Source organism: Schistocerca serialis, chromosome 8 (assembly GCF_023864345.2).
Source record: "Schistocerca serialis cubense isolate TAMUIC-IGC-003099 chromosome 8, iqSchSeri2.2, whole genome shotgun sequence".
NCBI lineage: Eukaryota > Metazoa > Arthropoda > Insecta > Orthoptera > Acrididae > Schistocerca > Schistocerca serialis.
Genome location: NC_064645.1, coordinates 519,523,702 through 519,538,740, shown reverse-complemented (window position 1 = coordinate 519,538,740; position 15,039 = coordinate 519,523,702). Strand labels below are relative to the sequence as shown.

Genomic DNA, 15,039 nt, shown 5'->3' with positions numbered 1-15,039 from the left:
GTGTCTCTTCAGGTTTCTTTTCCAGTTCACTTCCCTCACTTTTAAGAGTTATTTACTTCTTACATAGCTTATAAAGTAAATGTTTACAGACAGGATTTCTATTTGTTACAAAACAACAGTAACATAAATTTGGGTTCTCAATCCCAATATAGTAAATAATTGGAAATTCACACAACCTGACTAATGATAAATATGATTATATACATTTTTGTGACATGTAGCAGTAGGGTATGCTTTTGTTGCTACAATATAGCACAAGCACAAATGTACTTATGTTACAGCAAAACAGATAACATTGCAATCAGAGATGTTGTGGTATTTACAGAATTTCATAACACTGGAACAGCCATCTTCACAGTGACTATGTCACCCCTCATCAAGAAAACATTGTACGATATCTAATTTTTGTTGTTGCATAAAGCTAATTTTCTTCCAGCACGATATTCTGACTCAAAGTTACTGATGTTACTTCAGACACATAAGTGCCCATGTTATTCTTTACTGTATTAATTTGACATTCTGAGAGAATATGTGAACAGTTATTTCTCTAATAGATATATGTATGGAGAAGTTATAGTTAGTTGCCATCTAGAAGGTCAGGCAGATAATCCATTTTCAGCAAACCATTGCTGTCTCCACAATGATAGCTAAATGATGTTATAAACAATAGTGTGGATCAGTTGGATGAAGTGTAATGAAGTGTATACTAATGCCATCTGTTGGAAGGTAGGATAAAGAAGTAGGAGAAGTTTTAAGCTTCTTGAAGGGCAACAACCATATAGGGTTCACAGGGAAAGATTTAATGCCTAAATGGTTTCCAAGGTTGAAAAACATTAAAAAGTTTATCTAAAATAGCACAAGAAAGGATATGCAAGTACTGAATATTTCAAGGATTATGAAAAATAATGCAATGAAAAACTGAAACTTAACCATATCTCAAGTGTTAAGTGGGAAAGATCATTTCTGGTTAATGTTACAGTAACTGGAAAAACAAGTTATTTACATCTTTATCCTTTGTCATTGTGCAAAATGAAACAATATCTCAATGCTAATAACAAATGCTCCTGGGTAGAATTTGCAAACAGATAGAGAATATATATGAAATATTATGTACACACTACCTAAGCACACAGTCACGTAACAAAGAGGTGTATCATGGTATTACTTAATCAGTCCATCATCACTACACAGATCAAGGGATGAGGAGGAACATTGTCTAAAATCAATATACATCTTCAGGTTTTAGTTTAATTTCTGAATTAGGAATTCATGTTTTGGAGTGTGGAGAAAATGACTGCTTAAAATTTTAGCCTCTGTGTGTGCTGTAAATGTTCTAATCCTGTCTTCACAGTCCCTATGGGAGCGATACACAGGAGGTTGTGTTATATTCACAGATTCCTCACTTAATACTAGTTCCGCAAGCTTTGTCAGTTGGCTTTCATGGGATAGTTTGACATCTCATCTACAAGCGTCTGCCAGCTCAAGTATTTTCATCATCTCTGTGACGCTCTCCATGGAAAATAAATCTCTGAACATTCTTAGTTGTCTTTTTCATGTACATTCAATATCTCATTTGTCCAATTTGGTATGAGCCCCACTTACTTGACTGATATTCTAGGATGCGTTGCATCTACTTAGTAGACTGACTGTGTTTTACTAGTTTCCTACCTAGCAGCCAAATACTGTCATCTACTTTACATATAAATGAGCCTATGTAATCATTTTAATTCATATTCCTTAAATTATAGGTTGATTCTTTCAGAGAAGAAGATAGCAACCAGCCACTATTGATAAGTTATTTATTCACATAAATAGCACTGTAACTGGTTACAAGTCGACAGGCTCATCTTCAGACAGCTGTTCACATAAAGGTTTTGGCTTTTTATTCACACTTGTGATGAAAAATTCATGGGATGGTTGTGTGCTACAGTAAAAATAATGATATTAGAAATAACTTATTTAAATATAACTATTCTGATGTAAATAAATAGCATTATCAATAGTGGCTAACTGCTGCCTTTTTCTTTGAAGGAATCAGCCTGTATTTTGTACAAAGTGATGGTTTCAAAATGTCAGTTTTTGACAAAATAGCATTCCTACAAACTGTTACACATAGGTATTTGTATGAGTTGACTGATTTCATTTGTTACTCATTGATACTGTTGTGACTGGACACATTTCTTTAATACCATGAAGAGCACACTTTCACATTTCTGGACATGTAAAACAAGTTCCCCATCTTTGCACTGTTTGAAATCTTACTGAAAGCTGACTGACTATTTATGCAGCTTTTTTCAGGCAGTACATTACTGTAGATAACTGCATCACATGCAAAAAGTCTTAGGTCACTATTAATATTGTCTGCCACATCATTACATACAACATCAACAACAAGAGTACCACAACACTTCATAGCCTACTGTGCCTTTCCTGTCAAGAAATTCTCAGTCTAGTTACAAATTTTGTTTAATACCCCATATGGTTACCTTTCATTAAAAATTGATGGTGTGGTAATGAGCCAAATGCTTTTTGGAATTCAAAACCACTGCATTTATCTGACTGCTCCAAGAGTTTCAAGAATGTTATGTAAGCAAACATGTGAGTTCGGTTTCACATGAATTATTATTTTTGGAACTCATGTGAGTCGGCAGCATGGTGGAGGTAGTTTCATTCGAGATACCTCATTATGTTTGAGGTCTGAATATGTTCTAATATCCTACAACAGAAAGATGTCAAAGATAATGGTGGATCACTTCTGCAGGCCTTCTTGTTGATATTTGTGAACCATGCTTTCTTCCATCTATTGGGCACAATTTTTGTTCAAAGTATGTACAGTTAAAAAAGGTACCAGGTCAGATGCATTTTCTGTTTAGAATCTGATAGGTATTCTGTTCAAGACAAATGGTCCCAGGAGCTCTGTTGAATTTTAGCAATTTCAGCTGTTTCTCAATGCTGCTGACACTAATATTTGCACTGCTCATCTCTGTAATGGTGTGATATTGGTTGGTTGGTTGGTTTCTGCCTGACACGAACAAGGCTCAAGGTAAAATAGCACCCAAATTTAATTTGTGGAGGTAAAAAGGGGTAAAAGGAATGGGGACCACACCATAAGAGAAAACAAAAGAAAGGAACTAAAAAAAAAAAAAGAGGGGTGGGGGGGACATACACCACAAGGAAAAGTAGAGAAAGGTATTAAAACAATAGAGCAAATGGTCTGAGCTGGCTGACCACAAGAATAAAAGAGGTTGAGCCAGCCATTCTGAGACACACAAAAATGACCAGCAAAAAGGCAAGGCGAGATGAACACACTTAGGGAAAAGATGAACAACAAGACACATAAAATGCACAGAAATGATGACAGAGAGCAAAATCGGAGGGAGGGTGGAGGCCTCAGAGAGAAGGCCAAATGCCCACCCTTAGATGGTATGATAAAAACCCCTCTCATACATAAAACATAAAACTAAATCTGCTGTTGAGGCATTGTCACTGAACACCATAGGCAGGGTGCTGGGAAGGTTAAAAGTTTGCTGCAAAGCAGCTAAAATTGGGCAGTCCAACAAGATGTGGTCGACAGTCATAGTGGAGTCACAGTGACACCAAGGTGGGTCCTTGTGATGGAGAAGGTGAGCATGTGTCAGCAACATATGGCCAATGCATAGCCAGCAAAGGACAACAGATTCCCTACAAGTGGCTTGCATGGATGACCGTCACAAATTTGTTGTCTCCTTGATAACACAGAGTTTATTTGGTGAACTGAGGATGCACCATTCAGTATGGTGTCAGAATTAAACTAGGATAATACTCATGCATTTCTGTTATTGCTTTCCTATGTTCAATTAGAATTCTTATTTCACACGTGAGTGACTGGACAGCAACTTTGGTGCCACTTGCTGTCTTTACAGATGTGACTGGATTTTGTGAGAGAGATCACAATAAGATTCTGTTTCAGTAGTCACTGAAGGTTCACACACTGCCCTTTTTGCAGCAAGACACATTTCATTTAGCATTTATGTATCTATACTCCTACGCTTTACTTTACACCCATTGTGAAGTAGTCACTGTTTCTTAAGTAACAAATTTTGTTACAGACTGTACACCATGGAGTGTTCTCAGATCATGAACTGTTTTACTAGGTACTCATGTATCCAGTGCTTGGACACCTGTTTTTCTAAACTGTTGTCATAGTCCTCTACATGCTTCTGCAAAGAACTCAACATATCAAATTTCTCATTGAGATATGACACTACTGCCACTTTATCTGGTTACTCTTTTGACTTGTTTTCATTGCCATTTATACTTTGGTATTCATTGTTGCAACAACGGCCTCTTGGTCATTTATACCAGTTCCAATGTTGACATTCTCAAAGAGGTAGGCCTTATTTATTGCCATTAAGCCTAATATAAAACGGTAATTTGAAAAGTTCTTGGAATGCAACAGAAATAACTCACCTCACTGAAACTTTTTTCCTCCCAATTTAGTCTCCCTGTACATAAATGCATTTGGTCTAGTGATGTTTCAAAACCTTGATCCCACCTTGAAAATTAGATTCCTCCAGGCCTGCAGAAATATCCATCAACTTTGGCCATCAATTCTTTGTTTGAAGAGTATCTCTGACCAATGATGAAAATTGTAAGCTTGGGGAAGAGATGGAAGTTTGATGGAGCCAAATCAGCTGAAAAAGGCAAGTTTGAGAACATTTCATATCTTATTTCATGTATTTTTGCCATGGCAACGGCTCTTGTGTGGACATACACTGTCTTAATGAAAGATGACTTTCTTCCTTGCCAAATCTGGCCTTTTTCATGTAACTTTTGCCGTAGTTGGGCCAAACGGTTGACACAGCATTGTCCAGTAACAGTTTGACCTGTGGGAAGACGATATACCAGCAGAATCCCTTTTGCACCTCAGAAAACTGACGCTATGACCTTTCCAGCTGATCGTATTGCCTTTGCTATCTTTGATGGTGTTAAGTCAAGAAGTTTCCACTGCTCTGACTGTTATTTTGTCTCTGGGGAATTTTAGTGGACTCAAGTTTCATCTGTGGTCACAAACCAGTGCACAAAATCTTGTTGATTGCTCTGAAAATGGATCAAACATTGTTCAGACATTTCAATTGTGATGTGGTGCTGATCATGCATTAAGACTTGTGGTACTCGTCTACCAGATGATTTTCTCATATTCAATTCCACTGTTAAACTGGGATATGTCAATTCAGATGACAACCCTATTGCCTCTGCAATTTCTCACACTTTCAGTTGGCAATCCTCCATGGCTATTTTGTGCACTTTTGCAATTAATTCTGGAGTAGTGGTACTTCTTGGTTGATCATCTAAGCTGGCTTGGCCAAATTTAAATGTGTTTGTCCACTTGGCAACAGTTGAGTATGACAGAACAGAATGTAAGAATCCAAAATTTTCAAGAGCATTTTTTAATGTTTGCCTCAATTGCACTGGTGGTCAACTGTAGATCAATTAAAACCTATAAGTGTTGTAAATGTAGATGTGTGTGCCATGTGTTTCTTATATGTTTTTATGTAATAATGTCGTAGTAGTGGATGCAATGCAGTGCACTCGTACACTGATGAGAAGGTAGTTTGTGGCAAAGTAGAACCCAGGGCTGCACAGAACAAAAAACTGTACAGCTGTCGATACCAGCACCGCTAGGTGGCTGCAAAAGACAACAACCTCACTGTTAAATGTGAAGTAGAACACTGTTCATTTGCTAGTAAAATGGTTCCGAATGAAATTAACATATGGCTTATCATCAGTATGGTTTGAGTTTGAGAGATGGGCAGTTCAGTTTTGGCTTGGGAGTCAATCATTTGGAAGTAGCAGTGAGCAGTTAGGAGTTGGAATCAATAACCGTGGTAGTGTGTCACAAATATGTTGAAGTCAGCATTGCCCATCCAGTAAGTCATGAGACATGCATAGCTTACTGATTAGTACAAAGCCTATCACTATATGATGGTATTATGGGTTTTTCAAAAGAGATGTTATGTATGAGGATGTATATCTGAAGTTTAGCGCCAAGATCTGATTCTATTAAAGGTTAATTTGAAGGTGATTTAATGTGGTTTAATTTAATAATACTGGGTGCATCGCAACTGCTACTGACCTTTTGTATGTCAGAAGAGGTTAATTTGATCTTTTGGAGACATTTCATATGGATCGGAGACCCAACTGTTCCAAAGTAATAAACGTCAAAGTTAGTTGAGATGAAGCTTTTAGATAAATGTGATATTGTTGTGGATTTATGGGCAATGTGTGAGATTGTAGCTCCATTACACAGTTAGGTGATTTTCTCACAGAAACTATGTACATGTGGCCAGAACATTGTATGGTAACATCATTGTTGACTGATTTAATTTTGTTTAATTTTGTGCCTCAGATTTCCAGGAGTAATTTTGGACTCATTGGAACTGAACAATAACCACAGAACTATTTGACTGAGCAAATACAGCAGGCCCAGCCACCTCAAATACAAACTAACAAGTGGCTTAAATTAATGTCTTTAGTTTGCACGATATAGTGGTCCAAACCTGAAGTGACTCTGTAGCCTAACCTGTTACATGTCAGAGCTTAAGGGACAGTAGCCCATAGTGTTTTATTTTTATTTATTTTATTGATACTTAGTCTCCTTATCAGGGGGTTGTCAGCCCTCAGTAGCATATCAATGAATGATCATATTGTGAAATAAAATGAAATATTTTAACAATGAATTAAAAACAGACCTGACTCATCATCATCATCATCATCATCATCATCATCATTTAAGACTGATTATGCCTTTCAGCGTTCAGTCTGGAGCGTAGTCCCCCTTATAAAATTCCTCCATGATCCCCTATTCAGTGCTAACATTGGTGCCTCTTCTGATGTTAAGCCTATTACTTCAAAGTCATTCTTAACCGAATCCAGGTACCTTCTCCTTGGTCTGCCCCGACTCCTCCTCCCCCCTACTGCTGAACCCATGAGTCTCTTGAGTAACCTTGCTTCTCCCATGCGTGTAACATGACCCCACTATCTAAGCCTGTTCGCCCTGACTGCTACATCTATAGAGTTCATTACCAGTGTTTCTTTGATTTCCTCATTGTGGACACCCTCCTGCCATTGTTCCCATCTACTAGTACCTGCAATCATCCTAGCTACTTTCATATCCGTAACCTCAACCTTGTTGATAAGGTAACCTAAATCCACCCAGATTTCGCTCCCATACAACAAAGTTGGTCGAAAGATTGAACGATGCACAGATAACTTAGTCTTGGTACTGACTTCCTTCTTGCAGAAGAGAGTAGATCGTAGCTGAGCGGTCACTGAATTAGCTTTGCTACACCTCGCTTCCAGACAACTCTACAGGCCTGACTGCAGTAAAAAATTTATTTTTAACTATTATCTGTTTCAATCAGAAGACCATTTATACCATGAAGGTTGGTAGTGGCTGTGAATGGAGAAGGTGTTGTGACTACACAAATGTCGACTGCTCAGCTGGGCAAGTTACATGAAATGAATTGACAGCAATATTATTCTGTGAGGTTTAACAGTATGAGATTGACCACCAATTAGGTTTGATTTGTACTGAAATTAAGAAAGGCAAGAATTGTTGATTATTAAGATAGCTGGTCCCAAGAAAGGCTTCGTGTTCCAAACTAATACAAGGGACATTCAATAAGTATTGAAACACATCTTTTTATTCTGAAATCAAGTTGGTTTCATTCAGCATTCCAATACACCATATTATTCCCTCTCTTTTGGCTACAAAACCCTATTTCTCCACATAATCTCCATTCAATGCCACCTTACTGGGAGGGCATGAATACGCACATGGTACCACTCTACTGATCGATACTGGAGCCAACATCTTGCTGCATCAATAACCTCCCCATCATCCACATACTTCTTGCTGCAGGATGCCTCCTTGATTGGGCCAAACAGATGGAAGTCAGAAGGTGAGAAGTCTGGGATGTAGGGTGGATGAGGCAGAATGTCCAATGAAGTTTTCTGAGCTCCTCTTGGGTGTGCTGACTTCTCTGAGGCCTTGTGCTGTCAAGGAGAAGATGAAGTTCATTTGAATTGTTGTGGCAACAAACATTCAGAAGTCATTTCTTCAATTTTCTCAGGGGAACACAATACACTTCAGAGCTGATCATCGCACCACGAAGGACGACATCAAACACAATAATCCCTTCAGCATACTGGAAGATTGTCACCATGACTTTACTCACTTACAATGAGGCTTTGAACTATTTCTTCAGAGAAGAGGTAGTTTGGTGACACTTCATGAATTGCCATTTTGTTTCCAGTTCAAAGTGATGAACTCATGTTTCATTAGAGCTTATAATTAAATTTCCTAAAGGCATTTAAGTCTCATCTTTTATCTAAGATAACGGTGGAAGTTGAACAAATGAATTAAAATTTGTGCTACAGCCAGGACTTGAACCCAGGGCTCCTTGCTTACTGGGCAGGAATGCTAACCATTACATCACTACAGCACTATGGTTAACAGTTTTGCACGGACTACCCAAGTCTAATGTCCTCTCCAACACACATTTCAAATCATATCTTCAACTTATTTTTCCCCCTAAATAGCCACTACTGCTCTGAGCTCTCTGGCATTGGAATAGCACCTCGGTGTTGGACATAATTGGGAAATCCTGTACCTCAGCTGATCGTATAGATCTTATAATTAAATTTCCTTGTGACATTTACCATATTTACTCAAATCTAAGCTGCACTTTTTTCCGGTTTTTGTAATCCAAAAACCTGCCTGCGGCTTAGATTCAAGTGCAAAGTAAGCGGAAGTTCTGAAAAATGTTGGTAGGTGCCGCCACAACTAACTTCTGCCGTCGAATTATGTAGCGCTACACAGGCATGCTTTGCAGGAACAAAGATAAATACTGGCAACAAAACCTCTGCGTCAGTAAAATAAAATAAAAAAAAAAAAAAAAAAAAAAAAAAAAAAAAAAAAAAAAAAAAAAAAAATGCGGAAGACGAGCTTTTTTCTTCGCCTCGAGTTTCGACCACTGCATTTTCATACATTATTCAACAAAGTAAATACAAATTTTATATTCGTCATCTTCGAATGTAGCAGTATTTCAACATACTACGAAAATCCAACTGGCAAGACTGTTTGGGATGTTTGTCAATATGGTCAACTCTGCGTTCTGAATTTTTTCCTACCTGTGACGAGATCGTTGCTAATAGGAACTTTTATGAATTGTGAATCACAATCAGTATTCTCTTCACCATAAAAATAAGATGAATATAAACATTTTGCCATGTATTCTTTCGTGTTTGCTGCTATCTCATTTAAATCCTGTCTGCCAAATAAACTGCGAAACTAGAGTGAGACAACAGCAAACGCGGAATAATATACATATCATGTCATGTTTATATTCGTATATTCTTATGCCTAATAGTGGTACAGTCAGAAATGAAGCACGGAAATTGACAAGATTTTTAAATCTAAGATGACTAATTTTTGTGCAGAATGTAACGTACTACAGAGGCTTCTGCAAACATTTTCAAACAAAGAAAAATTTTCGCTAAACTCTCGTTCAGAACACCTTCTATCATACGCAGTCTATTATTTGGTTCTTTTGATTATCAAAGAAAGCAGCAGTGTAAGTAACAACAAATAGCAGTCTCTCGCCATTGTTTTGCTAATGAGACAATTCCTCTCTTTTTTTTAAATTGTAACCGGTGTTAGCGCGCACAAAAGCAAGTCATGCCGCAAGCGGCGACAGGTCGTAAACACACATTATCAGAATGCGACAAACAATGCATGACACAGTACAGTAATGCATTTTCAGCGTAGAGTGACGTAAACACCTATAACAAAGAGAACGGCACTTATCAGATCAAAGAAAAATAAGCAGTCAATTCAAACCAGACGAAGCACGTGAAAAAGGAAGGGTACCCGTATAAATACAGACGGAGCACCTGACGCATAGCAATGGCTACATGGTAAAGCTTAACTGCTAAGCTTAAGACTCGAACCAAACTACTGTAGCTGTATCGCATTCATTCGATCTAAATTGTGTCTCATATTACAGTGGACCAACTTTGTTTCGATTTGGAGGTGCGGCCTAACACTTTTCTCTCCCTTGGAATTTCGAGTCTCAAATGTCAGGTGCGGCTTAGATTTGGGAAAAAAATTTTTTTCCTTGATTTCGAGTCTCATTTTTCAGGTGTGGCTTAGATTCGAGTAAATACGGTTAAGTCTCTTCTTTATCTATGATAGTGGTGGAAGCTGAATAAATGAATTAAAATTTTTGCAATTGCCAGGAATTGAACCCGGGTCTCCTTACTTACTAGCTAGTACATCCCCATGATCATGTTTCATTGCCTGTAATGATGTTCGGCGAAAAACTGTCATGATCTGCCTCATAATGTGCAAGCAGTTCTGCGTAGTTTGTCCTTCATTGCTCTTTATGGTCTTCTGTTAAGCAACAAGGAAGGCAGTGGGCACACACCTTTGAGGACCCTAACTGGTGGACGAATGTGTCAGTGCTACCAATAGAGACATCTAGTTGAGTAGTGAGGTGTTTGATTGTGATCTGTTGATCACCTCACTTGAGTGTCTGTGCACATTCCATTCACAAGTGTGTGCCCAACTGGCTGGCACACAGGAGATTGGACAGATTTGTGCAACTTTATTGAAGTGATAACAGTCGCTTTGTCAGTGTCAGGTCTCCATACTCCATACTACAAGTGCCTATGAATATCTGTGCTGCTCTGGTTTTCCTCCAAAAGAAATTCAATGACAGCTCTCTGCCTGGAATGCACCCCTGTTACAGACACCACAATGAAGGCTATGTGTAGTGCTGCCACCTACTGGAACTTCATGAAATTATGTCCCACAAAAAAAGTGTGTTGCACTTCTTATTGAACATTTTTCATATCATTTAAACAATAAAGTATTATCATAATGATGAGGGAAAATGGCAATAACAGATTACAATATCATCAATTTGTTTTTTCATTTGTTTGGAAGAAATAATTGTACAAGACTTATTCCACACAGCATTTTGCTTACAAGTCTAGTAGTGAGCAAATTAATTTATCACTCGTATACTAACACACTTGAAGACTTTCATGAGTTCATTTGATGAATGGTTTATGTGTTTAAGTGAAATAAATGCATCATTAATAATGGGAGCTACACACAGAAAAGGCTAATGTCAAAGTAACCACAATCATTGGCACTGTTGAATTGTAGGTGCAATCATATGGCAAGGTCCCACAATCTTTTAATAGAAAACAGTCAGTACAGTGTTAACAATATGCTCTTGTGGAAATAGTACAAGTGCACACTACATTTGAAGTTGGTGTGGCTAGTACTCAAGCGCAGCACTGTACGATTGCAGCTGCTTCAAGTAGCACAAAACTGGAAATGAATATCACCGAAGTGCTACATCTGGCGAAGATGATTTGTTGCTGGGATTACACACTATTAAGGTGGAGTCCTTTCTTAAAGCAGTATTCATGATCCAATCAGTGAACACTGTTTTGTAGTATGCTCAGCAGAAGTGTTGTTTGATAAAGACACATGCCCACCATAATACAAGACACATAGCACGTTAGTGTGGAGTGTTAATGGTTGTGTGTTGGTGCTGTTCCCGTAACAAGTAAAACATAGAACAGCAGGAATCAAGTGTCGCTCCTTCACAGGGCCAGAGGCCAGAACAGGTACTGTGGTATGTAGATATATTTACTGAACATCCTCGTACAGTTTTGCTCACATTGTTAATGATTCTTTTGCTTATCCAAAAGTGGCACAGTATAAGAGCCCCCAGTGGGTTCTGAAAATTGGCATGAACTTCATTTCCTTTCACACCTTTCTTTATGAAGTACTTAACCACTGCTTGAATCTTGATGTTTTCGATATTCACAAATCACTACATGGGAACAACAGAGACATTTGCACCACAGATCTTTACCCAGAGCACTGACGTGTTCTGTGTTTACTTGTAAAGGATGATCTATTATTACACGGGAATCTCTTTGTCTAGTGCAAACATCTGGTGGTTATTCCACCAATTTTTCAAACTGCCCTGTATTTGCATCATCAATGAGCTTCCGTGCATTCATTTTTACATAGCTTTCAAAGAATGCATTTAATATTGTTTCACAGGATGTTGTGTGGTGTCCATCAATTACAATACTGCAATGATCCCAATTGATTGCTGGATAATTAATGTCTCATCCAATGCCAGTATGACTGGGAAACATACATACTAGCAAGCTGAGGGTTTCTTTAAAAATTTTGGTTATATCTGGGGCTAAGACTGTTGCTCAGTTAAAGTGTGCAATTATAAGTTGATGCACATGAAACAATTTGGCATGCAGTTTCAATTTTTATCTTGGTGAATTTGGGTTTGTCTACTGTGTTGCAGTATCAGCTCAATACTAGCCAAGGAATGTGTGGGCCAACTACCAACATAATTCTGCAGCTGGAGGCTGTAGTAGTGATGGCATAGCATGCTGCAAAGCAGTGTTCTGCCATCAGTGGTAAATTGAGTTGCTAATTGCTGCAGCACAACATACCATTTGCACAGTTGACAACTTAGTGGGGAGCTACCTCTTGTCATAACCAAACCACCCATCCATTTTTGTTACACAGCCCATGATCAGCTCAGAGAAACAAACGGTGACATTTTACGCAAGGACCTGCCCATCATTTTGTAGGACAAAGCTGAGGCACATATGGCACAGGTTGTGACTGACTTGTTCCATTTATAAGGGGCTGGGAAGTGCTGCATCACCCATCACAGTCCCCAGACTGTGATTTCAACTTGCTCCTCAATTGAAGTAAGCACTTCATGGCATTTGCTTCAGAACTGTCACAGAGATTCCTTGGGCAGCAGACTGCTCCACTTGAACTATCAACACAATTGGTACTGCTAAGGGTTTACTACAACCTCCACATCATTGGCAATGGCTATACATGATGCTGGTGTCTACTTTGAAGGACAGTAAAACTTCAAAACATGTATCTATTTAATATAAGTTGTAAATACAAGGGCAATTCAAATGAAAACCTTAAAAGTGTTATAGTATTTTTAATTGAATGAACAAAAACCTTAAACCTAATTTTTTTGATGTAGTCTCCCTCATCTTGAATGCACATATTCTATTGTTTCGGAAGTGCACAGATACCATTACTGCATGTGTAGCCAGTTGTGCAGGACATTTCTGACATTTCATCATTTCTGAAATGCCTGCTTCCCATTGCTTCTTTGAGTGCCCCAAATAGATGAAATTTACTAGGAGTGAAGTCTGCTGAATAAGGAGGATTTAATTTTCTGAAAAGTCTGAACTGTCTTATGGTTGTAAGTGGTCATGCATTGTTACACTGTAGCAATAAACCTCAAGTCAGAAGTCCTCGTTGTTTAATTTGATTGTAGGGAGAAGTTGATTTTTCAGCATGTCTGAATAAGAAGTAGTGGTTATTTTCATTCCCCTATCCAAGTAATGCTCCAAAATTACTCCATTTGCATCACAGAATAGAATGAGCATGACATTTCTAGCAAATGGTTGAGTGCTGGGTTTTTTTGGTTTTGGTGGTGAGCTGTAGTGTCATTCTGTGCTTGACCTTTTCACTTCTGGTTGGTGATAGTGGATCCAAGTCTCATCACTTGTAACAATTTTTTGCAGAAATGCATCACCTTGGATGTGGAAATGATGCAAAAGTTCTTCAAAGGCATCGACATATGGTATTTCAATTCAGCAGTCAATTGATGTGGCACTCATCTTGAAGACACCTTACTGAATTGCAGTATATTATGAGCAACTTTCTGCACTGAACCTATACTAATCTTCAAACTTTTGGCTATTCTGCTCAGAGTTATGTGCCTGTTCTCCATTACAAGCACCTCCACTAATGCAATGTTCCTGTCTGTTACTATGCCACGAGTCTGCCCTAGTCTTGGGGCGTACTCTACAGACGTTACACTGCCTTCAAACTTCTAATGCCTCACACACTTGCTGCAATGACAAACATGAATATCATACTGTGCTGTCATTCTGCGATGATTTCGATTGGTTTGATGCCTTCACTACACAAAAAACACATCACAGATTGTTGTTCAATAATGGTGCTTGTTGACAGCTGGGCGGTCCTCTTGTTGTAGATGCTGCTATGTTCTCCTGCATTGTAGCATCACTCTGCCACCTGTCTGTCACTTTCTGAATGTCAAAGAATACTACTGCCACCTATTAACTCTATCACACAACTTTTCAAATTTTTACGGAACTTTTAAGCTTTTCATTTGAACCACCCTCATAAATAATTGCCATTATTAAAGTTCCATGTTCCATATACAATAAAGCACCTTTTATCTGTGAATGTCACTGGTTAAATCTTCTCCAATTATCAATAAAGTAGCAGTATCATCCAGACACAAATTTTCAACAATTGTACTGCTCATAATCTTCAAGGAAATATTTTAAGTACAAAACTCTTTGAAACACTGTTAAGAAAAGATGCTTACTAAGAATCCCTCCCCTTTCCCCCAAATTACTCTTCTGTACACCCACTATCACCCCCCCTCCCTACCCCTGATGAGATTTCTACTTTTCACAGTAGGGCCACGATACCTTGGAGATGATAGTTGCCGTGTGTGTGTGTGTGAGTTTTCATGTATGAATCTGTCTCTGCATGCATGGTTTTCTTCATCTGATAAGGACTTTGCCTGATAGCTGAATAATATCCGTCAGTGTACTTTTCTTAATATGCCTATCTGCCTCTCAGTGCCTCCTCTATGTGGTGAGTAGCAATCTGTCCTAATTAATATTGTCTTTATTTCTTAATGTCTGTATGACCCAAAAGTACAAAAGGATCTTATAAATTATTTCACTATAAAACCAATATGTAGAAAGATAACTGCTATTCAAACTTACACAAAATGACTTTTGCAATTCCATTGATCTTTACAAACTTTCATAATATTTAGGGACATATTAATTACAGTGGTGATAAGAAACAGTTAGTATATGGTGTAGTTAAAAAGTAGCACAACTGGCAGGAAACAGAATACTGAG

General features: G+C 38.2%; 1 protein-coding gene across 1 annotated transcript in view; it reads right to left on the bottom strand.

Annotated features, from left to right (window-relative positions):
- Nucleotides 1–15,039, bottom strand: part of LOC126417102 (dynein beta chain, ciliary-like) — a 739,775-nt gene that overhangs the window by 225,442 nt on the left and 499,294 nt on the right. The gene's annotated exons all lie outside the window — the stretch shown is intronic.